The 25,012-nt window shown below is 47.3% G+C and overlaps 1 protein-coding gene across 4 annotated transcripts in view; it reads right to left on the reverse strand.

Annotated features, from left to right (window-relative positions):
- PRDM16 (PR/SET domain 16) overlaps positions 1–25,012 on the reverse strand; it is a 262,890-nt gene that overhangs the window by 142,777 nt on the left and 95,101 nt on the right. The window lies entirely within an intron of this gene.

Here is a 25,012-nt window from a genome sequence, read left to right on the forward strand (position 1 = left end):
TCAGCAGAAAGAAAGCCAGGACCTGTCTGGTTGGGAAGGGGGCCGGGGGGTTGTTGTGCCAAGGTACAAGAGCTTCCTCCCAGCAAAACCAACAGCATGAGTCTCCTCCAGCACACTGTGTGGAATTGTGTCCACGTGTAAGATTTTTCAGCCCAAAGAAATCAGTACTTGCCTTGTGCTGACTCCTTAGAGAAAGGATGGAGAAGTTAAGATCTCTGTCCAGCACCCTGGATTTGCTCTACAAGAGGAACCAGCAAAACAAAATGCTACTTCCAAGTGGCTCATTAAGCAGCCAAGAAAGTTCATCCCTGTTCCCCACCCGAGTGCTGCCACACGCTGCCCATCTCAAGGAATCAAAAAATGTCTAAAGCTCAGGCACTTCCCACCTTCTGCTCCATCTTTAGCCCATTAGTCCTCACAATACACAGAACTAGAGCAAAAGGAACTAAAAGTACCAGAAACTTTTTCACAGGCAGATAATAAGATTGTAATTTATAAAGGAGTAATTATTTGTGAGCTTGATCCTTGTCTTGGTGGGGGTTTTTTTAATACCTGATTAATAAAATTATTATAATAATTACTTAAATTCAAATACCAGCCTGTCTGTTAATCCAGACAGCCTGATCAAGATATTCAAATAGTAGGTTTAGATGGGATAGCAGGAAAAAATTGTTTCCTGTGAGGGTGGGGAGGCCCTGGCACAGGTTGCCCAGAGAAGCTGTGGCTGCCCCATCCCTGGGAGTGTCCAAGGCCAGGTTGGATGAATCTTGGACCAACCTGGGCTAGTGAGATGTGTCCCTGCCCGTGGCAGGGGGTGCACTGGATGGGCTTTAAGGTCCCTTCCAACCCAACCCATGGTGTGACTCTTTAACTCCAGTACAACATTAACCTCAGGGCATGATGGACCAGTTCCACCTGAGCTGGTTGGACCAACTGGTTCCCCAGATGATTCCAGAGGGACTGGGGGAGCTTCACCCCACAGCAGCCACTGGAGTCTGGATGCTGAGAGGGAAGCAGAGGACGAGCCCAGGCCCTTCCCTGCTGCTGGACTCAGCCCTCCTCCCTTTCCTGTGCCGTGCCCCCTCCTGCCGTCCCTGCCACCCCCTCACCTCCTCCACAAGCACCAACTAAAAAAGGGAAAGAATGAGAAAGTGAGTACTCTGGAGCTGGCACTGCAGACAATGTCTGTCTTGTGTGAGTAATTTAGCACTATGGCCAGTCAATCTGGTTTCTGGGCCCGATGCCCTGACCCTCTTTAGAGCCGCTCTCTCTCTCCAGCACAGTGTGAAACATTTCCTTTCACAGCACTGACACTTTGCAGATTGAGACGTCAGGCCTGTCCAACTGCAGCAAATTAGCAATTTTTCTTTTACTAATTGGAAATAAAAATGTTTGCTAAGGGAATAATTTGTAGGAATGCAGTGTTAGGTTTCCGGCTTTTTATAAGGATGCTTTAAACTTTATCCATGTGCACTTTCCTTCTGTTTTGATGCCTTGCACTGTAAATTTTAATAGCTTACTCGACTGTTAACTTTACAGTCTCAGCCTTCCAAAGGATTAAATGAAGTTTTTAATTTATCTTCCTCTCCAGGGCAGCAGGATCTTCTTAAAGCTGTGCCCAGCACAGCTCACCCACTTCTCAGCAGGCACAGGAACGGGACACAACTTCAAAGGGTTAAACCCATCCCCGGCGACGTGGCATCTGGATGAACCTCGGGCAGGCGATTTGTTTGCGAAGCCTTCAGTTCACAGCTCCCAAAGTTCCCTCGGAGCCGGTGCAGAGAGATGGGCAGCAGACTCAGGAACTCCTTCCAGCAGAAATCCGCCACAAACGGGCAGTTTTGTAATTCTGACCCCGTGGGTTGGGACACACCGAGTGGAAGCCCCGGCTCCGGTCTCTGCTTCCCTCCCTGCAGCAACTTTGCACTGATTCAGCTCTGCCCATTTCCCGAGGAAACATCAGTGCTTTGGGCAGGGTTTGGTGGGGACAGTGCCTGGGTTTTTAAGCTTCCCCAGGCAAGAATGGGCTGGGCACAGTTTGATCTGTTGGATCCTAAACAGATCCCTGCAGCTCCCGTGGCACCCAAATAACAGCCGGGAAAGACTCTTCTCGTTAAAAAAAAAACAACTCCCTCAGGAAAGTGGGATTGGGAAGGAGCCCCCTGGAACCCAGAAAAAACTGCTAAGAGCTGGAAATGAAAACAAATGCCCTTCTGCTGCAATCCAATATTTCAGTCTAATGCCCCAGTAATTCCTGAGGCATGTAATGCCTTCCTGCCCGGCACCCGGGCAGTGGTACATGAGCTCCTGTAACAATGCCAGCACATAAAGAGTTACTGTTCTTCCCCCCCTGCACCCCCACCCCCCCATAAAGCATTTGACAGCCATGCCTAATAATTCTTTCTGGTGTGGTTTTTCTTTTTCTTGATGTCTTTATGTGAATATGAAGCCGGAGTGAAAGGCTTTGGGTGACCCCCGTGAGAGAGAAAAAGTATGAACTACAGAGAAAAAGAGTGAGATATAGACTCCCCGCCGAGCCCTCGGCATCTTCCCTGGCAGCTCACAACTTGGCTTCAGAGGGCCTTTGTGAGGGAAAAAGGACTCTTCTTCACTCAGGCTGTGACAATAGGTGTTTTGTCAGCGAGGGACAGGATAAAAAGCAGGGGGTGGGAGGCGAGATCATCATCGGCCAGGGGCTCGCCTTTGGGGCCTGCAGATGTTGGAAGGAGGATGATTTATTGCTCCAGTGTCCTCAGTGGCATTTGGCTACCTTCCCAGAGCCCAGGAGTGGTGGCTGGGAGGGTGGGAGGCGGCAGTGCTGCACAACCAGGCATCTCCAAACCTTCTATGGGCACAGTGTGCTGGGGGCTGCGGGAGGGGGCACAGCCAGGGCTGAGCGGGACCCACCCTGCCCTGGAAGGGCCATGGAGGGAGTGGGTTGTACTGAAGTGTTCCCAAAACACACTCTGTATAGATCTTAATTACAGATATATTGGAGAGATATCTATATGTTTAATTCCCTGGTCTGGAAAGCCCAGCAGAGCTGTGCAGTCGGTACCTGCACGCCACGGGCACGGACAACCAAACAACAGGCTGACTTTGTGCTTGGAAAAACCCAACCCAAATGCACCACTGCCATCCAGACACAGAGCTGAGGGGCTGGGGGGTGTTCTCTGGGTGTGGGTGTGCAGGAGATGATCCTTCCCCAGCTCCCAGGGCCAAGAGGAGTCACTTGGCTTCTGCACGGCCACGGCTTCACTCACTCACTGAGGGAGGAGAGAGCAGAGCTGAGGGGCACAGACTCCTTCCTCTGGGCTCTGCCTCTGGCTGGCAGATCCCAAACACAACCTGGTTCGGGTGTCAGTGGGAGGGAAGGAGGGATCTGGTGCCTCCTTGCTCAGGAGGAGCAACTCCAAAAAGGCTTGGAAGCAGTGAAAGAGGATTTATGCAAATCAGCTGAGGAAGGGAACCACTATTTTGGATGTCTCTCCAAACCCTAAAAAAATCTCAGACCTGTTTGAAGTCTGCCCACTGCTCCATATATCCAGTATATTGAAAAGTATCCCAGACCACTGAGCCAGGAAATTCTGGATAATTTCCAAGAAGAAGGAATCACAGCCTAGCAAGAAATACACACCAAGACAGTGCAGTGCCAGGACTTTGATTTAGGACTTTTGCTCCAGCTTCTTTCCTCTTTTAATACACAGTTTTCCACCACACTTTCTATATAAATACTCTATCCTATGGCTGACAGCCTCTTCTAGTAGATTTATCCATTAGTGGATTTACTGAAAATGTTTTCTGCTGAAACAAGGGCAAATGCTTCACCTCAGCAAAGGACAAATCCAGAGACAGCATTAAAACAAAAGCCAGCAAATCCTAGACAAGATAAATGCAAAGAAAACCTCTGAGACTCCTCTTGTGCAGAAAGCCTGGGGGGGGGAAATTTTTTAAAAATTAGAAAACAAATTACAGAAGGGGAAGACTGAAAAGGGCAAGACAGAAAGTGCCAGCCCCCCAAAATGAGCATCACAGGGAGGCCCAACAAACCCCACCATGGAGAGCACTGCTTGTCTCAGCTGCCAGGACCCAACTGCACCTCCTGGGAGGGAGATCTCCAAATGCTTCCCTAAGATCCAGACACGCTTTCCTGCATGTCCTCAGAACTGTTCTGGCCATCTCCAGAAGGAAGTGGAGCATCCAGAGGATCAGTGACATGGCCAAGGTCACACACAGAGTCAACTGCAGAGTCAACACAAGAGTAACCAGAGCTTTGCTGAAAATCCCTTGGCTTTGACTGCCAGACAATGGCTCCCCCTCCCACATAATCAACCAGTTATGGAAAGGCAGAAAGGCATATTTGCAGGGCTAAATATGTTCACTTGAGAATAAAAAATGTTGGGATGATTATCTATAAATTATATGACATTATCCAGACCTTTCTGGTTTGGAAGTTGGATAGAAATTTGATGAATTACAAGCATGACACAAATGTTATAAGAGAAGCTTTGCTTTGACTATTTCTCTTGGTTTCTGCATAAAACCCCCAGAAGAAGGGCAGAGATATAGCAAAGGAACACAATCCCCACTGATCTGAGTTTTCCAAAACCTCTCAGGTTACCATTTCTATCTCTGATATCAGATTGTTCATCACTCTTGGCATTTAACATTCTGCTACTCATCTTGCCACAAACTGAGTTTTTTTAAATTAAAGCATTGACTGAGAAAAAAAAAAAAAGTCTATCTCAGAGGCAAAAGAAATTTCTTCTGGACTTTCACAGGCTGTCAGGTCTCACATAGCTCACATTTTCTGATGGAATTATTAATGCTGCTCTATGAATAGCTCTTCCATAGTTTGGGAGCTGTAATTAAAATAACAGGGTCGCTTTTTCACTTCCTGATTTTTAAGGCTGTTCCTACACACACAGATCCTCCTCACTGGAGTGCAGCAGACCCCATGCACTGGGTGGTGTGGAGCTCTGCAGCTCCTGAGGGACGTCATGGCACTGGGAGTAGAATCCATGTCCAACTCCCCTGCGAGGGAACACGCTGCTAAAAGCTGGCTTTGTCTACTTGGTAGTTTTTTTCTCATAGGCAGTGTTTGGACTAAAGACACGGATAATTCTGCATCGTGAATGCTTTGCACCAAATTGCCACATCAGCACTAAATACCTCCACTTAATTTTTCATTTGGATCCGATGAAACATTTTTTCCCATGGAAGGAAAAGTCTGGTCTTTGTGATCGTGGCACTGCCAGCCCAAGTTACAGTAAAGGTTAATCACAAACAAGAGACAAGTAAAGTAGACAAAGAGCATCATACACTTCACTTTTCAATGGATGTTTTCATAAATGTATGAATAATTTAAATTATCATTGCCGAGTATTTATTCGAGTGTTTCAGGGGAAAAAAATGCCTCCTCTTTTTTTTTTTTCCCCTCCTTGATTCTTTTCATTTCTGTCTCATCTCTTTTATGTGCTGCATCGGCTGTTTTCTTGCCATCTGAATCAGTTTTTTGGAACAATGGGATGTATGAGGGCTGAGGGGGCAGTGGAAGAATACAGCCCTTGTTGTACACTCTGTGACTTGACATTGATTAATGAGGGTGCGGACATGGGCAGAATTTGATGGAGAGAGAAGGGGAAATGGAAGGACCTGAGGGCACCAGAAGGAGGAGGGCAAGGAGATGACAGAGGGAAGAGCAGAGCGATGCCAGTGACTCTGCACAGTCAGAGCTGGAGTCACCCCATCCACTGGGAGGGATCCAGAGCAGCTGGAGAGACCCTTCCATGGGCAGAGACCCCCACCAGTGATGGTTTTGGGACCATCCCACACCTCTGTCTGGGTTCATCCTGCACGTCCAGACCCGCTGTGGCCATAGAACCCTTTCCATGAGAACCTTTGCCCAAAAAATATTGGTAGAAAGAGCTTTGTTGCTTCCTCTGTTCTTTCCCTCCTTCCTCAGTCTCCACCCTGTTGGTTTAGTTCCAAAACCTAAACACACAAACCTAAACACAGCAGCAGCAGCAACTTCCCTGCAGGAGCCTAAAACCATTCTGAAAGTGAACCCTGAGATCCAGATCCAGCCTCTCTGGGTGCAAGGGGAGGGATGGGTTGGTACCACCTGGGAGAGAGAAGAGAGGTTCCTAAATCCTGTTCTTTTGGTTGGATGTCTCTTATTTTCTCACGTGGATAAATCAGAAGTACCTGTACTGGTCAGAAAAATGCCCATGCACTGAAAAGCCAGAGATGTTTTGGGAAAACTGAAAGTTTGGTGTGGCTCTTAACTGACTTTTTTTTAGCAAACCCACCTTCCCCCTCTAGGAGCAGAGGCCCCCAGTGAGCTTAACCAGTCACTGAAGTTGTTGCTTGTCTTGCTGAGTGGTTCAGCTTTAATGAAGCCACAGTCACCAGGTTCCCTTTTCTTGTGTTAAACTAAAAAATACTCAGTGTATAATAGAAAAACTCAACAAGAAGAACAGTGACAAATGGCTGCAGTCCCTTAGGATCCAGCACCTGAAGGGGCCCACAGGAAAGATGGAAAATTTTATAAGAGCCTGGAATGACAGGACAAGGGGGAATGGCTTCAACCTGAGAGTGTGGGTTTAGGTGGGATACTGGGGAGGAATTCTCCCCTGGGAGGGTGGTGAGGCCCTGGCACAGGGTGCCCAGAGAAGCTGTGGCTGCCCCATCCCTGGGAGTGTCCAAGGCCAGGTTGCACTGACTTGAACTGCTCTCTCAGGTCTGTCTGGTTGGGCCTGCCCTCTGCAGAGAAAGATCAAAGATCTGGCTGGGACAGAGCTCAGATGGTCCCCAGAGTGCTTAAAAACCACCTGAGAGCTTTACACTGGCCTGTGTGAGGGATGAGGAGCAGGGAAGCAGCACTGCTGCTCTGGCAGGGAGTTACAGCACATGTGGTACACCAGTGAAGACAGGCTCTATGGTACATCTTGGAATTACTGCTGCTAAAAACATCAATACCAGTCTTACTAGTCAGAAATCTGTACAAAACCCACTTTTGACGAAACCTGGAAATGAAGCTGCAGTTTCAGAAATTTCAGTCAGAGAGAGAGAGAATCCCCCCAAACCAGCACCAGCCCCCTCTGGAGCTCAAATTCAAACTGTTTTGCCTTTCTCCACAGCCCCAGATAAATCCAATATCTGCCAGACCATGGACTGTTCATGTGCTAATCCCACTCAGACGCTTATTCAGGGCTGGGTCTCTTTTGCATAAAACATTAAATGTTGGTTTGAGGGGACAGTTGTCCCTGCCCCGTGAAGGAGCTCTCTCCCTGCTCCAACCCTGCCTCGTTTTCCCAGAGGGAAGCCCCTGGGCTTTGCTGGGTGTGCATGGGCAGGGTTTCCAGGACGAGCACAGCCCCTGCTCCCTGTGCTGTGACCCCCCACCCAAGAGCAGCACCACAGCCCGGTGTGCGGGTCCTGGCGTGGGGGCACACACAGCCTGTCCGAGCACCTGGGGGTGCAGGGGCAAAGCCAGCCTCCTGTCCCCCAACATCTGGCCGGGAACGACGTCCCAGAGCTTTTCTCCACGCGGGGTCTTCCAGCGTTCCCCTCCCTCCCTCCCTCCCCTCGGGACGCGCGGCCCCGGCGATCACCTGCAGTGGCAGCCCCAGAGGGTGACCTGAGCCCTAGAGCTACTGCTGGAACAAATGAGAGAGCTTAACTAGAGCAAGACTGGCATAAAAAGGAAAGGGGAAAAAAGAGAGGAACAAAGATTCCGTCCAATTTGCTCTTTTGGGCATTGTGCAAACTGGCCTGTTTCCCAGTATATCACTCTGCCATTGAATGAGGTCAATTGCAGAGCAGTTCTTCAGTCATCCTGATGGGTTTTCAGCAGAAAGTGAATGGAGTGCAAATTAGCCAAAGTCGTCACAAGCTTTTTTACTGTCACTCTAAGCCTGACAGTCCAAAGGAAAATGAGGATTAATAAATCTAACGAACTTTCTCCATTATCCGAGCCAGGTTAGGAAACTATTTATTGTCTCTCTTTTTCTGTGTTTCATCCATTTCGCCTACTGTGGTGAAGCATTTGGAGAAGAAAGAAACAACAGCCACATGCACACACACGCTTTGCACGCACACACAGGGCTCAGCCCCTCCAAAGCTGTGACACAGAGCCCTGGGCAGAGCACACAATAAAGGCCCTGGCACCAGGCAGGAAAACCAAGATTTTAAAGTAACTCCGCCTCGCACACCCCGTATGGCTTTAGATGGATCCTCACAGCTGCTGATTCCCACTAATTTAATATTTGTGCATAATGTGTCCAACACAAACATTTCACAGGAGAAAGGAGCACTGCTTGCAAGTCTTAAAAATTGCCATTTTCACAGACCAAAAAATTGATTTCAAGCGAAGGGGGAAATTTTTAACAATTCCCCACATGTGACAAAGATTTTAGTGCAGTTTCAAATTCTTTAGAAACAGAATAGAGCACTTCAGGAGCTACTGGTATGGAATGTAAATCTTTCCTAATTTATTAAAATAATTTGTCTTTGAGTAACTTTTGAAAAACCTGCTCAACTAAAAGAATTGCCTGAAACACTCTCAGAGCCCAGGAGGCCACACAGAAGTGATGCAAAAGGCCTCTAGGAACTGTTCAGGCTTTTTGGGTTGTAAGCTTAAGTGTGTATGTTTAAATATATATATATGTGTGTTTAAGTCTAGAATAATGCAAATGTGTCCAACTCCCCAGCTGGACAACACGTTATCCCATGTAACTGTGATTAGTTCAGTATTTTCCTTCAACGTTCCCAAAGTCCTTAAAAACTTCCCTGAACGAGGCCTGAACGTGCTGCCTGAAAACAGACGTCCCAGTTTCGTGTTTTCAGCACCAACCAAACCCACTTCACACCCACAGTGAAAAGCTGGGAAGAGGAGACAAAGGGATCAGGCACCGGCTCCTGCCCCAGGGGACAAAACCCCGGAGGAGAACAGCCCAAACTGCAGCTCAACTGGTCCCTGCTGCCACCCCAGCACAAAGAGATCCTGATTTCTGAGGACCAGGGATCCAGTAAAATACCAGGGATAAGCAAAATATGCCATATACAAGAGTTTGGCACCAGGATCCTGATTCCAACACCCCTGGTACTGTGAGTGAGGACAGAGATGATAAAGGAATATTGAATGTACCACACACAAACCCATCTACTCCTCTGTGAAACTAAAAGTGCTGAACACCAGCACTGGCTACAGGCAAAAAGGGGACAATTTTCCATCGTGCCTCCAGTAACCATGAAAACTGTTATTTCAAATCCTGCCTCATGTTGGTGCTGACAATGAGCTATTCCTCTCCCATCACAACCCCCTAAACTTCCTTCAGTGATAAGAAGGAAAAAGGTCAAAGGACAGAACATAGTTTCATTCTGAAAGCTACTAAAAACATTGCTTTCATTTCTTCCATCTTTCTTTGATATAATAAAAACTGTAGCAAAAAAGAAAAATCATTAAGTACCTGTTTGGTATTTAAATACTTGTGGCTGCAGTGGGCAACAAACCAGGGTGAAGTCAAGTCAAAGAGTTTGTTTCAACACTTTGTTTTCACCTTTTATGTGGAGATACTCAAGAGAATAAATTCCCCCTGAGGAAGCTCATGCTTCAACCTGAGTAACCAAAGAAAAACTGTTGAGCATTCAAAGCAATCTGGGCTTTGTTGAGATTTCCCTTCTCCTACTTTTACAGTCACTTGTCATTCCATTTAATAAGAGAGAAAACTTTCCTGACCAGCCAAATTATGCCATTCAAGATATTAAGGAAAACACACATCCCCTGAAGTAAAGGTAAAATTATGCTGCAATCATCAAATCAGCCTTCTCTTCTTTATCCCATCTGTGTATTCTCCTTGGAAAAGCCCCACGAGCAGCTCAGTCCTACCTGCCTGCCACTGCAATTGCTGGTATTTTAATCTCATCAAAGAATCTGGGTTTTTCTTCCTGCTGTTTTGACTTTGCTGTCTCTTAGCCCTGTCACATTCACTAGTTTTGAATAAGTGCAGAACTTGCATTTACAGAATTTGCAATCTGCGAGATTGTTTAAGTGATTTATCAAATACTTTGATTGAACACTTATTGCTGCTCCAGTTCTGAATCTCATTTAAGTTGACTGGGCTTGACATGAGCCTTTAGAGTGAACACAGGAATGAGCCCAGGCTGGGTCAGGTACAGCACGAGGGGGGAAAGTTCCCCCTCCAGCCACAGCCCCTCTGGGGCTGCCACTGATAAAACCAGCTGGGCAATATATTCCTTATGAAGCATTTTATGCCTGATAGGACCATGATACCAACAGTCAGCTGGGCTTTCTCCTGCTCAGGAGGCAGCACAAGGGCTGTGCAGGTTGGTCCATCAGAGAGCATCGAGCAGCCCAGTTTCTAGAACAGAACTGTGGATTGTCTGTCTGTGGAGCTGAGGGGTCCAGACCTTTGGCAGGCTCTGCACAGCCACAACCACACCACTGAAATCCAAGTTACAACCCCTTTGCACTCACAGGCAACACACAGACCAGAGCAACACTGAACTCTGAGTTCTGAAACATCCAAACAGTCGAAAATCGGTCATTTTTTGTCACCAAACGGATGATTTAATTGCGAGGGATGCTGAGCAAAATGAGGGCAAATGAGTTTGAAGATCTACAGAGAAACCCAAAGGCACAGCAGCCAAAGGGATGCAGCACAACTCTTGCCACCAGATTCCAAAGCACTGCATCCCAGACAGGCATCACTGGGGGTTCAGTGCTCCACTGAGGTACCATTTGAATTGAACTATTAGTATATGAAATTCCTGCAATTCCTTATTGCTTCCTAAGTTAATGTAGGACAAACACTGTCTCCAGGAACATGTGCTGTCTGCCACATCCCTTTCAATGGCAGAACCATTTAGAAATAAACCTGAGATGTCATTAAAAGTACACAAGGGCTGCAATAAATCTCTTCACAAAAACACGTGGGGATGGGCCACAGGCAGGCAGGAATTCAAGCACCCAGGACTCCAAAGTGACCAGGTCCAGAGTTTCCATGGTTAACAACAAGCAAGCAAAGATAGAATAAATGAAGAGGATTTGTTTCAGCCCATCAGGGATTAAATGACATTCTCCTGCAGCACAACAGTTCTGAGTCTTTCCTGCTAAATCTGTTGTCTTTCAGGCTCATGGCATTTTCAATGCTTCCTCCAAACTCATGTGGGATAATGCACTTCCAAAAAGTAGGCTCTAGGTATGCACATTCTTAAAATCAACCACTCAACACGCATCCAAATAAAAGTGAGCTTTCCTCCCCATTTTCCCCGAGAAAGGAAGCTCAGAGCCCTTTTATGCATTGTGAATGGCCCACCTAATTTAGACTGAATTATACCCTAACCTTCATTTCCCCTTTACTTCTTTGCTCCATTCAGCAGTTTCTGACTTCAGCTAATTCACTAACAATCCCAGCTGGTCCTTCCCAGCTCCCAGTTCTTTAGCACATTGTCCAAGGAAACTATGTGCTCCCATCTACACTGGTATTCCACTCTCCAATTAACCTACTGCTGAGAGGCTTTACCCCTTTCCACCATCCATTCCTCTGCACATACATTTTTTTAACCTTTTACTTCTTGAATTAAAGTGCAGGAGATCCCTTCCAGGTGAGAAGGTGTTAAATTTATTTGCTAAATCTGGTGCTGGTTACTCAGGAAGACACAACACACGGTGGGGTGACAGCCTTGAAAGAATAACCTGCTTGATCTCCAGAGCATTTCAAAGCCAAGCTGAGGCACAGATGTTTAAGATACAAGTAAACAAATAACAAAGGCACTTCCACCCTTGCTGGATGACAGGCAGGTGCTTGTTCTGAGCACTGGAACCGAGGTCAGCCAGAGGTACGGCCGGTGTTTGATCCACAGGCACCGAGATGGGTTTGCCATTCTCGTTATTTAAAAATAATCAATCACTTTTCTATGACACAATTATAACTGAGATGACAGCAGAAGGACTGTCTGTGCCCGTGCAGCCACGGGCTCCTCACTGGGAAAGTTTTACCAAGGCTGCAAGAGCAAAGCCTTGAGCCTGTCTGTGTTCCAGACTTATTTCACTCATTAGTTTAGTGTGTGTATATATATATATATATATTTATATATATGTGTGTTGCTTTACTTTTGTCTTATCAGGGACAGAGATGATCCCAGTTATTGGGTGCTGACCATCACTGACCTACTTGCACAATCAGAATAAACCAGCTGGAAACAGTTCTGCTGCCTTGGGATGAAGCCAAGACTTCAACACCTTGAAGTCCCCCATGCAATGACTCTGGAATTATCCACAGAGAATTCCCACAGCAAATGCTGATAAACCTCCCTGGATTCAGCCTAGAGACCTGTCTCTCCTGTCATGGTCAGAGTCTCCATGCAGCCCCTCTCCTCCTTTTCCCTTGAACTGTCATGGTTATCCCAAACCCTCCTCTCTAGTGTAGCTTAAGAGCACATTTTAGAAGACCTGAATTTCCATGCCTGCTTCCCAGGAGCCATTTAACATTTCCCTCTCTGACACAACACCAAGTGCCTTCTTTCCAGGCAAATGGCCCAGATCTCATCGTTGACAAGATCCCAGCTAAACCAAAGATAGGGAAAATGCAGTTGATGGCTGTCAAACACCTCCCTCCCCCAGCTCCTTCTCTCGTGTACATTTGCTTAGAAGCAAGTGAGCACAATAACAGCACAGTGCTCAGAAAGTGGTTTTCAGAACCAGGCAGTGAGAAAGTCAATATGGAGCAGTGTGTCCATTTGTTTTGATTTATCTCACTAACTTCAATTGACAGTTAATTCATCAGAGGAGGAAAATGCCAGTCTAGTGAAAACACAACTCGTGAAGGAGAGAGAACGGAGTGGAAAACACAGAGTGTGGATAATACAGGTAATAAATTAAAGGATACAGTATCAGTATTTTATCATTCCCATTCTGAATTCTCTATATCCCCACTCTTGCCAATTACAGTTTATAGTGAGCAGTAAATTTACACTGATGTATATCACACACACACGCCCTTTACAAAATGAGGTGACTTTGGAAAACAGCAAAAGAAGTGACTTTGGCTCAAATTCCTAAATCTGATATTTCCAGCAGCAACTACCAACTCTGGTAGCAAACCACAGGGAGATGAGAATTTACACTGCCAGTGTTGGCTTGGATCTAAAATCCATAAAAATAATAAAGAGTTGAAAATGTGATTTGCAAGAGCAGCACTGGCACCACTAACACCAGTGCAGGGCTGCCAGGGGGCAGTGGAGGCTGCACATCTTCCCACAGCCAGAAGAGACTTCTCCTCTTTTCCAGGGGCACTCCTTGGTGTGTTCCCTGTTTCAGCCCCTTGACCCCCCAGCTCCTCCCTCGGTGTCATTTGTTGGCCCCCAGCAACATTTAATGTCTCCCTTTTTGGCTGGTTTGGTTGGTTTTTGGTGTTGGGGGTTTTTTTCCCTTTCTCCCAAGGAATGTTTTCCAGGTTGGTCTTTGTCTGACCTGTGACAACACCAGTGATGACAATAAAGGCTGGAGGGGGGATTCAGGGAGCCCATGGGAGCCTGGCCCAGTCCCACTGTGTCACCTCACAGCCCCCAGTACCCAGAGCCATGGTGTGAGAGAGATTAGAGACAATATCCCTGGGACACATCCACTCAGGGGCTGCACTCACACCATCCCCATCCCCTCCTGATCCCCCTCCTGATCTCACAGGCAGCACATTCTGGAATTCACCTGCCACTACAGAAAGCAGAACTTGCTTGTATTTCATTCAAACACTTTTCCCAGTAGTTTCCTCCAATGCTCCTGGGACAAGAACCCTGTTATTTCTTAGACAGCAAGCCCACTTGGAAGTTCAGCATTGCACAGACACAACTTGGATTATTCTGCCCTGGATACAGTCAATTAAATGGCCTGATGTTTATGTGAGTGAAGTCAACCCATGATCCTTTTAGAGGCCCATTCCCTGAGTTTTGCAGGGCTGTGACATTTTGGGCAGCACCATCCTGGATGCTGAACTGCCCCCTCTCCAGTGCTGCTGCCCCTCCCAGCAGCAAACCCCCCTTTCTGCTCCACAGAACACAGAAATCTCCACCACAAGCTGAACTTCCTGCCTTTTTTTTTTTCCTTAAGTCACCTTGTACACTTATTGAAACCCAAGCCCAGCTGCAGGGGACTATAGGAAACTCAGCTTCTTTCTGCCCATTTCCCAGGAAACTGGACAAGAGCCAAAAATAATCTGCCCTGGTTAAAATATCTGCATTTTGCAGACAGGCACCACCTCTGTCCCCCTGCCAGGCTGCTGGACTTCGCTTTGGAGATGATATAAGCACTTAGGAATAGCAAAAGATCCTTCAGTTCTGAGAGTGGAAGTGTCTGTAAATGAGGACTTGGACAATAGTTCTGTTGGTGGTTGAGAGATGAGCTGCCCACACCTTTCATTTGAGTGCAAGTAAACATCCAACAAGGTGCAAAGCTTACTAACAGGGCAGAAATTTGGAATTATTAAGCTGTCTCAAAAAGGGATTAAACACAACCACAAAAACTAGTGTATGTACTCTAAAAATCCTCCAGCTTCCTTATTACTGGCTAAGGACTGCAAAGGCACAAATATGGGTTAGAACACAGGGGGGAGAAAGGAATCACAGCCTGAACTTTCACCCAGATGTCTAAATTAAATCACAAGTCTTCCAAAGGTTTAGAGAAGTCTGGATGCTTTTGTGATAATCACAAGCCACTGTATTACAAGGGCTTTTAATACTCATAAGTGAAAATACCAATTATTGCAGCAGGATTTATTGGTATGTGCAGTCACAGGAAGGTGTGAAAATCCTGCAGACAAAATGCCAGGCTTGTCCAGTGACAGGACTGAACCCCTCCTAACCTTCAAATAATTCCAAACCATTGGGCTTTTACCTGAGCCCAGTTTCTAAACACCTTGTGGTTGATGTTCCCCATCACTTGGCACTGAGATATGAGTTTCACAAGCTGGTTCCTCAGCACATTTTCACCTGCTGCTCCCTGACTGCATCCACCCCCCAGACCTGCAGCTCCATCCTTTGCACCTTCATTTCCAGAGGCAGGAAATTCACCCCCACTGGAGGTGACAACTCTCCCCTTCCTTCAAGAGACCAGGATTTATTCCCTTCCTTCAAGAGACCAGGATTTATTCCTCTCCTCACAGCAAGTCCTCTGGACTGTGCCTGTTGTCAGCTGCAAGTGGACCTTGGATGTCCTATCGGGCTCTTTGACACTTGCCAAGTTCACTTTAAAAACAAACTTCACCTCTTGCAGCATTAAAATCATGCTCCCAATAAAACCTCTGCATTCTCTGCTGCACCAAAATACTTTCAGCACGTCGATACGTGATCCAGTTTGCAAAATTTGGCTTTCAATCAATAAATTGGATTTAAATTTGCCAGAACCCCTCGCTAACAGGAGCTGAGCCTGTGTGTGCAGCCTGTCCCCCCCTCAGGGACAGACTGAGCCCCCGGCACGGAGCCTCTGGTGAGGAGCAGCAGCACCAAGACGTGGGCACAGCTCGGCCCTGCCACGCTCTGCCCTCGAGGCAGGAGCTTTATCCAGCTCCCCCCAGCCCTCTCCTTTCCCAAACCTTGGGCTGTGGTGATTCCCCCGCCCCTTCCCTGCCCCTTCCTCCAAGTTGAAGGCAGTTCACCACTTACGGTCATTTACAGCTTTACAGCCCAGCAAATCCAGAAGGTGTCTGATGAAAAAGAGGGACTAGCCAAGCATCTTAATCCCCCTGTTCATTCATGCTCTCTGTAATGTTCTTTCAGGCCTCTGCTGAGAGACTAGGCTGAAATGAAGGCTGATAAATTAGTCTGGAGGGAAACAAGGCAGATTCTGCTTGTAAAAGGTCATTCCAACTTTGTTCTGGGTGAGGGTTTATCTTGACTGCAGCTGCGACAGACAATGGCCGGGGCCTAAACGGCAGAAATCCAAGCTCTGCTCACGAAATTACTGTGCTGATAAGGGAGAATGGGCTTCAAGGAGATCTAAATGGGAAAAGGGAGGTGGGGGACAAGGGTGAGCTGTAGGTATTTTTGAACACGACTGAACTGGGATGGCACAATAAGATGCACAGTTAAAGCAACGACTTGCCCGGGCATTATCCGAAAGCAAAGGAAAACAGAGCTGGGGAATCAGATCCAAAGGGAGGAAAGATCCACTTGAGTGTGCTGAGCAAACAGCCTGGAGAGGGCTGAACCTGCAGCCTCTGCCCCAGACAGGTTGTGGAACACCCCAAACACCAGGGTGGCTCTGAGGGATCCTGAGGGGCTCCTGAACGTGGCACCCGCGGCCCAGGGATCCCTTCGGGACACGCTGGGGGTTCCTCCACCAGAACAGGGGCCAAGGGCAGCCCAAACGAGCCCCACTGTGGAGCTGCACGAGCAGGGGCTGGGTGAGAACACTCTGCAGGGGAAAGCACTTTTAAGTACATTTTGTGCCTTTCTGGGGCAAAGAGAGTAAACGGTGGCAAGTCCTGACGAACTGCTCTCCAATCTGGGCCTCCCACGTGCCCACAGATCCATTCCTGAGAGACGCCTCTCCTTTGTTTACACATCCCACTGGAACGTGCCCGTCTCCATCCGTGCACACACGTCCCATGGGCACAGCCACTGCCACCTCCCTGGAACCCCCTTCACACACAAACCAGCTCCACTCAGGCCTGAGCCTGAGACCCCCCTGCAGAGCTGCTCCAGCCCTGGGGAACAGCACAGCAAGGACATGGAGCTGCTGGAGGGAGTCCAGAGGAGGCCCCAGGATGATCAGAGGGATGGGGCAGCTCTGCTGGGAGGAAAAAGCTGAGAGAATTGGGATTGTTCAGCCTGGAGAAGAGAAGGCTCTAGGATGACCCAACTGCAGCCTGAAGGGAGCCAACAAGGAAAGATGAAGAGAGACTATTTGCAAGAACCTGGAGTGACAGGACAAGGGGGAATGGCTTCAAACTGCCAGAGTGTGGGTTTAGATTGGATATTAGGAGGAAACCCTTCCCTGGGAGGGTGGGGAGGCCCTGGCACAGGTTGCCCAGAGAAGCTGTGGCTGCCCCAGCCCTGGAAGTGCCCAAAGCCAGGTTGGATGGGGTTTGGAGCAACCTGGGCTAGTGGAAGGTGTCCCTGCCCATGACAGGGGGTAGAACTGAATGATCTTTAAGGTCCCTCCCAGCCCAGGCCATTCTATGATTCCATGATCTTGTCTGTTTGCTTTGAGAGAGGACAGAGAGGAGCAGGAAATGAGGAGATGCACAACCGAGTCAAGGTGGATGTTTTACAAGGACACCTCACAAAGCTGCTGGGCCTTAGTCACAACTTGAGAAACAGAGCACATGGTTAGGAACAGCATTCCCAGAGACACCCCTATGATCTGGAAATGCTCCTTCCTGGAGCCAATCCACCCCCTTCCTGGCCACTGGACCTCCTCCTGCAGACGTGCTTCTTCCATTCACGGGGCTAAAAATGACTCAAACTCAGCTTCACACCTTCCCTGGACAAACAGCCCTTGTTCTGCAGAGCTGGACACTTCCTGTCTCCATCTGTGCAGGTCCCAGCTCTTTGCTGGGCTGAGAGGCACAGGAGGAGGAAAGGATGAATAATGAACTGCTATGTTAGCAAGCAAGGAACCAAGTCCCACCCGTGTCCCACCCCTGTCCCACTGCTGCAGGAAGGGCGACAGACCCGGCTTTCCATTTCCATCTCTACGTACAACAAACCTCTCCTGCTTTTCCAGAGCCAAGGAAGAAGCATCTGAAGTGCCAAAACGTGTGAAGTCCTAAATCCCACAAGGTAAGAGCTGCTACATTTAGCAGCCATCCCAACCTGTGCTGCTGCTCCGTGTTTGCCACGGGAAGAAGAGGATGGAGCAGAGAATGTGATTTGCCTGTTGTCTCAAAGCAGTTAACACAACATTTTGCTCTGGAAAACCCACTTCTCGCATCGTACAGATCGAGGTAAAGAAGTTTAGAACCTTCAGACTTTGGGATTATTAACCAGGAACTCAGGAAGGTTTACTAATGTCACAAACTTTCGGAGTCTAAACACAGCTCCAAGTATTTTATGGAAGAGATTCCTCCCTGTGAGGGTGGGGAGCCCCTGGCACAGGTTGCCCAGAGAAGCTGTGGCTGCCCCGTCCCTGGAAGTGTCCAAGCATAGACTGGACAAGGCTTGGAGCAACCTGGGCTAATCTTTAAGGTCCCTTCCAACCCAAACCATTCCATGATTCTACGATTCCATTTAAGCCTTAACTCACAGCTGAGTAATGAATTTCTCTAACCCCTTAACACAAGGTCACAGGAACTCAGGGGTTCAGCTACAACAAAAAAGGACCCTGGAAGGTAACTGGGCTGAATCCCCAAAGAGCCAATACATCCCTGACCCCCCCCCACAGGCAGCCTGGAAACCCCCACGTGAGTTATTTTACATTGCTCCCACCTCCTCAAACTGCGAGTCCCCAGAGCGATGCCCCCTCAAAGCTCCTGGATATTTATGGTTTCACTTATTGATCATTTCCTTTACAAAAGCCCACTGTGTCCCAGTGCTCCATCAGCCAGGCTTTTCTGGGAAGGGACAAAATCAAGGTTGGATTTCTCTGCAGGTTAACATTCCGGAGGGAGAAGCAGTGCCCTGCATTCTGCACGGCTTTTGACAATGAAAAGAGCTATTTTTCAAACCCTGTGGTCACCACTGAGCTTTTCACGGGATTTTCTTTTTCTCTCTCTCTTTTTTTTTTTTTTTTTTAAGTGGGGATGATAAAATCCTGCTTCAGGAGCTGGTATTCATGGATGTCTCTCAAAGACGAAAAGAAAATATTTATTTCCTTTTTCTGCTTGTGAATCAGAATGTTCTATTTAAAGAAAGTGCCCTCTGCCGGATTGCTCATGAGTTATTACCCCTTATGGAAATAAAGGAGAAATATCAGGAGGTATTCTTAGTCATTCCCTTCCCCTGTCTCTTCTTTTTTCCCTTAATTCCTTATATACCCATGTTTTAGCCAAGTGCCTAAGATAGAGCAAGATATCTTGGCATTCTTGGGCCTAAAAAAGACTTACTCTCTTAACCCTGACATTGGAGCATCTGGTGGAAGGTCAAAAACCGGCACAGCTTTCAGTCATTTCACTTGGGTGTCATAAGGTGCACTTTTCCCTTTTATCCTGGGTGGAAATCAATAAATGAATGCATCAATAAATGATGCAGCTGCAGGGAATGGGGGTTTGCTGTGGCACCATCAGCTGCTGTCCCTGAGTCCAAAGGCAGCCCCTGTGCCACGGGCATGTTTGCAATGCCAGGCACAGGAACCAGCCCAACAACTGACAGGAGCTGGAAGCTGCCTCTGCCCCTTCCCTGGGATGTCCCCTGACACCAGAACAAGGGCAGACCCTGCAGGGACAGTTGGAGTGGTGGTGTCCTCCCACAGCTGCTCCCTGGGAAGGGACAGCCTCCAGCACGTACAGAGCTCAGCAACTCCACTGGCCCCAGATCCCACAATATTCAGGGGATTTAGAGGTCAGGAAGTTATTTCTCCTCCTTGAGATTCATTTGTCTTTCACATAAGCCCTGGGTTTTGGTCTAAACCAAAAGTTCCTCTGCAGTTTTATCCACGTGGGAATAAAAATTCCACCTGGGGCTGCTGTTGGCAGCTCCTCGTGGCCGAGGGCACATCTGGGCAGTCCCAGGGTGCTCCCACCTTCTGCTTTCCTTGTGAAACCACAGAGTCTTTCTTTTTCAGAATAATTCCAGCCCAATAAATAAATAAATAAATAAAATTGACAAGCTGTGAAATAACTTTGCCTGGGCAATACCTGCTGGGGAGGTAACACCTAGGAAAGGGCCACGCACCCCCCTCCTCAGCCACCTCCCAGGCTGCCCGTTCCCTGCTGTGAAAACCCCGAGTCCTGAGCTGCTTTTCCCTGAGCATGGAAGCTGTTCCAGTAACAGCATTCTCGAGCCAAAGGGAAAGGCAGAGCCCAGAGAGAATGAATGAACCAGGGGAGGCTGGAAGGGAAATGTCATCACATCCTCTCAGCCCACGAGCTGAAAGCACGGCAGAGAGGGGTGAGTGCAAGGAGTTCTTGGCTCATTTAAAGGACTCACACCTTTTTTTAGCATCTTTAGTTAAGAAACAGGACAAACAAGAACACGCTGCTTTAACTGTCACAGCTTGTAAAGGGAAATGAGGGGATTTCTGCACGTTTTTTTAGCTGGGAAGCAAAATCACCACAGTTAGAAGAATCTCAGAGGCTCCTTCCTATTTTAATATTTTGCAGATATTTCAGTAACTTAAAAATATATATTTTTAAAAATATATTTTAGTATTTTTAAGACTCAAGGAAATACAATAGAATTCTCCCTTTAGCATTTAAGGCCAGAATTTACTTCCCAGAAGGGAAGTAAATTTCCCTTGGCACTTACGAGCATTTCTAAAAACAAACAAAACGAAAGAGACCCTCGTGCTAAACCTTAAACCTCCTATTTTGTGGGAACAGGGAGGTTGAGCTGCTGTGAATCACTGACACTATAAAGCATGTTCAAAACCCAGCAGTTTTCCACTGGCCCAGATGTGGAGCCAGAATTCTGCTCCATCCGGAGCTGTCGGCTCCTGCTTTTTCCACAGTTATTTGTCTTCCATGGGACAGTTTCTATCTTCACCCTCCACTATGAAGTGAAAGCACTTATTTTTCCTGTGTAAAGGAGCAGCCTGGCTCCAACACTTCAGTGTGAGGGAAGTCTTTGTGCTGCAGCAAATAATCTCTCTTAAAATACAAATTAAAACAGAGCAACTAATAATTATTTATCAATGGTATTTACCTTGTGAAGCAAAATGAGCTAAAATCATCATTGCTTCCAAATTCCCTACAATTCAGTTGCTAAACTTCCCTCCAGGATGAGGTTCCCATTCTTCTCTCAATTAGCAAAATAAGCAGCACTATGATAAATGCCATTATTTATTCAAAGTGATCAAAATCATTATGTAATCATTTTATTTTATTTTTTTTTAGGTCTCAGAGGCCATAAAGCACAAACCCAGGGTGATTTATTTGGGGTGCTCTGAGTGGTGTGTCCTGTGCCAGCAGGCAGGGGAGTAACAGCATCAGGGGAAATGCAGTCACATCCCACTGAATAATCACGAGGCTTTTGGGTTGGGTGGTGTCTTTTGAGGAATCAAGAGAGATAAACGTGCTCAGCAGTGTCAGGGACTGAGGCCCAGGGGAAAACCCCCAGCTCAGTGTCCTGCTGAATCACCCCTGGGAGGGGACACCTCTGACTGAGCTCTGTGACACCAGCATGAATCACTCCCTGCCATCCCACGGCCAAAAAAGCCCTTCAATGAGAGGTGGGGCTTAATTTAAAGAATATTTTTAAAAGCATATTCCACAAAGCCAATCAAGAGAGAAGATAGTGAAGCTGTGCTGCAGATAAAGCAGGGCACCTGCTCTCCCTGTCCCAACCCAGGCCCTCCTGTCTGGCCAAAAGGAAAAACTTCCATCATAAAAATAACTACACATCTTTTTTTTTTTTTTCAAGATATGGCAAATAAGACACAGCATTCTGCATCGCCACTGATGTTTTGGGAGAAACAACGAGCGAACCTGAAAGTTCCAGCAAATAACATTCTTCTTGTACCTCCTGGAGCTGGATGTTGGACATCAGAGCCAGGGCTGCAGAGAGCAGTTCCCATGAAAACAGAGCTGGCCCTGCCTCCAAACGTGAGGTTTGGAAGTTTCCTCTGTGTTTCCTGAGGACTTGGGGTACAATTAACTGCTTTATCTTCATTTTCACAAATCTGCCCTCACTGGAGTTTGAAAAGGGAAAGCTATTTCTGCAGTGCTGACGCTTGGAGAGAGGGGAGAAATTCCATTTTCAAACCAAAGCCCTTAACAGCACGTTTTCCAACCCCCAAAACATTATTTGATTTTTTTTCTAGAATACAGATATCAGAAGAAAACAGACATTAATTGTGAAGCACATCCTAGAGAACAACAAACCCAGCAGCTTCCAGCAAAACAGATGGTGCTGAGGAATGTTCACTTTGTAGCTGTTCTACTTCCAGTGGTGCTCTCAGCTCAGTCAAAGCCTGACAATAAAATTACTGGGATAAAAGGCAAGAAGTTTTTGTGCAAAGGCAGAAACACTGTTAAAACTGCACGACTGATGACTACTAAAACAGACAAAAGAAGACCAGGTTTTCAGAATTTGGGGGGTGGGGTGGGGTTTGCACCCCCCAAAATGGGATTATCAAGAGCATAAACTGCAGGAAATCAACTGGGAAGTATGAATAGAGAAGAGACTGGGTGTGAAGAACAGACATCATTCCTGAAGTAAAATACCAACAGAAGGGTTAATTCAGGTATCACAGTAATGTCCCAACTGGCCAGAAATGAGGAGCTGTGTGTGGAAGTCTTACAACAGCAGTCGACCCACAAGTCACTGCAAGTCAAAACTACAAGTTTCAGAGAAATGCTGACCAAAAAAATAATGTCAAAGTGCAGAAGGAACACTTCTCATGGTACTGCAATCCCCAGATTTGTTAGATTTATCGCTCCTGGAAGAAACAGCACACAGAGGCAAATGCCAATAAGTTACAGGGTGACAAAAACCTCCTCCCCTTTCCTTTTTTCCCCTGGCTGCCATCTGCCTGCCCAACTTCATGGACAGAGGATGGAAACACATCCCGAGTTACAACTTCCCAGCAATCTGCCCAGAACATCTCTTCCAGGCTTTTCCAACCTCACCCTCGAAGGGAATGGCTCAGGAACTCCCACACAGGATTTATTCCATGAGTTCTGCTCAGCACGTGGAGGGATTCCTGGATGTTGGGCCCAAGTGAAATGCTGAAGGTGCTGAGTGACTAAAAACATGTCCCTGAACTGTCTTTAAACACACTGGGAAGTGGAAAACTTCGAGGGGTATCTGCAGGTACAGGCAGGGTCCAAAGAGAGAGGGTCAGGGTGGGAGGGGACAGTGTTTGAGGACACCTGAGGGAGGACAAACAGTCCTTCTCTGAGGTGTGAAACGTCCCGGCCAAACCAGAGGACAAAGGAACAGCTGAAATGTGAGAAGTGCCTCGGAGAAGGAAAGTTTGTTCAATCACACCACAAAACCAAACAGTGTCACAAAGCCAACAGCGTTGATAGAAAGGGCTCCTATCAGGGCTGGCACCCAGAGCCCAGGGGATGTGGGGAACAGTTCTTAAAACCCTGAATGCAAACACCAACTTTTATCAGAAATAGAGAACACAAGGACAAAGCTTGGCCAAGGTCACAGAAAAAAAAAAAAGATTTGCATTGCCCAAACTGGATCTGACTTCTAAGAGCCGGGGAGGATTGCACTGTGTCCAAAAAACCAGCCTGAAAACAAAATAACAAACAAAAAAGGTACACGAAACCAACCAACGCCACCTATCAATATTTGGGTCAGAAAAAGGCAATTTGCCTTTCTGAAGGAGCCACTCCCACTTTGCAGCCTGGAAATAATCAATATTGCACATTCCTAGAGAGAAACTGTGCCCAGCTTCAGAGAGACCTCGGGGTGACCAGAACCTTCCTCAGGGAATCTCCAGCTGCCTCACACCTGCAGCCTCCCTGAGCCAGACCATGGACTGCCAGCACATTAACAGGGGTTCTTCTCCCCCAAAAACCCATGTCTTGAAACTCATACACTCACACCAATTAAATATTCTGCAATGATATTCACACAAAAGAAGCCAAGACCAAGAAGAACTTCTGAGGAACGTCACTGGAGGGAACAGAGGGAATTAAAAGTCTGAGCTGAATTTCCCTCTTTTCCCTGTACTAAGACAGTAAGAAAAGGAAACTTTCCCACTCAGTCATTCAACCAAACCCTGGTTTCAGCTCTTCAGACATTCCCTGGTGCAGAGCGACAAAACACAATTGAGTTTGGTTCTTATAACAAGTGTTTTTTGCTGTTTCCTGCACTTCAGACACATTGAAAAAGTAAACAAAAACATCTGGACCTACTTCTTTGGGCTTCACTGAATCCAACTGCTCGCTGATTTCTGACTTCACAATCAAGAGTGTAAATATAATCAGACACAATTTCAAATGTTAATGCTGAAGTCTGGCCTTTCTGACCCCAGTTTCTAAGAAAACAGGGCTTCTGTGACTGCATTGCTGGCTTTTCCCCCCCAGTGAGACTCCCAGTCCCATCCTGAGCTGCTCCCACCCTGTACTCCAGTGTTTTCTAAACCACTTCACATCAGTAGTGGCCGAAGGAGAAAACAGGCCAAGTCACTGCTTCAGCCAAGGAAAAGGGGGGGAAAATTGAGCTCCCACTTATTTTGAGGGACAGGTCTCCCCCTGTCCAACAGCCTGGGTGTCCTGTTGGGAAACCTCTGTGCCCCAGCTGCTCCAGACAAAGCTCCTCCTTAGGCCAACAACCAGCAGCTCCCACGGCAGCAGGGGTGTGGTGGGTTGGGATGGGCACTGGGGCTGGAGAGAAGGAATTCCACAGTGTGTAATGGATGCTGGATGTGCTGGAACAGGGCTGTGACACAGAGCAGAACTCCCAGGCTGCGCTTCACTGCTCCCAGAATATCCTGTATTTCAGGACAATTGGGGATACGGACATTTTCAAACCAAGAATGTAGGAGCAGAAGAGATGGAGATGACTCCTGGGACAAGGCCAGAAAAGCAGGGAGAAAGATGTGAGTTGTGGGATAGGGCTGTTTTCCCTCTTGAGCACCATTTTTTTTGTGTTCAGCTCTCAGGGAAAAATGACTTTCACATTTCTCCATCTTTGCTGCGGAACAAGAACTCAAGAACATCTGGGCAGGTAATGGGTACATGGTATTTCCCTCTGAGCAGTTAATGATCCCTGCACTGCTGACAGGGCTGGGAGTCAAAGGTAACACCCCCAACGACAGAACACGGTGCCACTAATCCCATTCCCTCCTCCGCGACAAGTCCCGAACACAACCTCGCAATGACAAGCACTTGATGAAGTGACCCGACAGCATTTAAAACCAACCTTCCAAAATGGT

This window comes from Pseudopipra pipra, chromosome 22 (genome assembly GCF_036250125.1).
Source record: "Pseudopipra pipra isolate bDixPip1 chromosome 22, bDixPip1.hap1, whole genome shotgun sequence".
Classification (NCBI taxonomy): domain Eukaryota; kingdom Metazoa; phylum Chordata; class Aves; order Passeriformes; family Pipridae; genus Pseudopipra; species Pseudopipra pipra.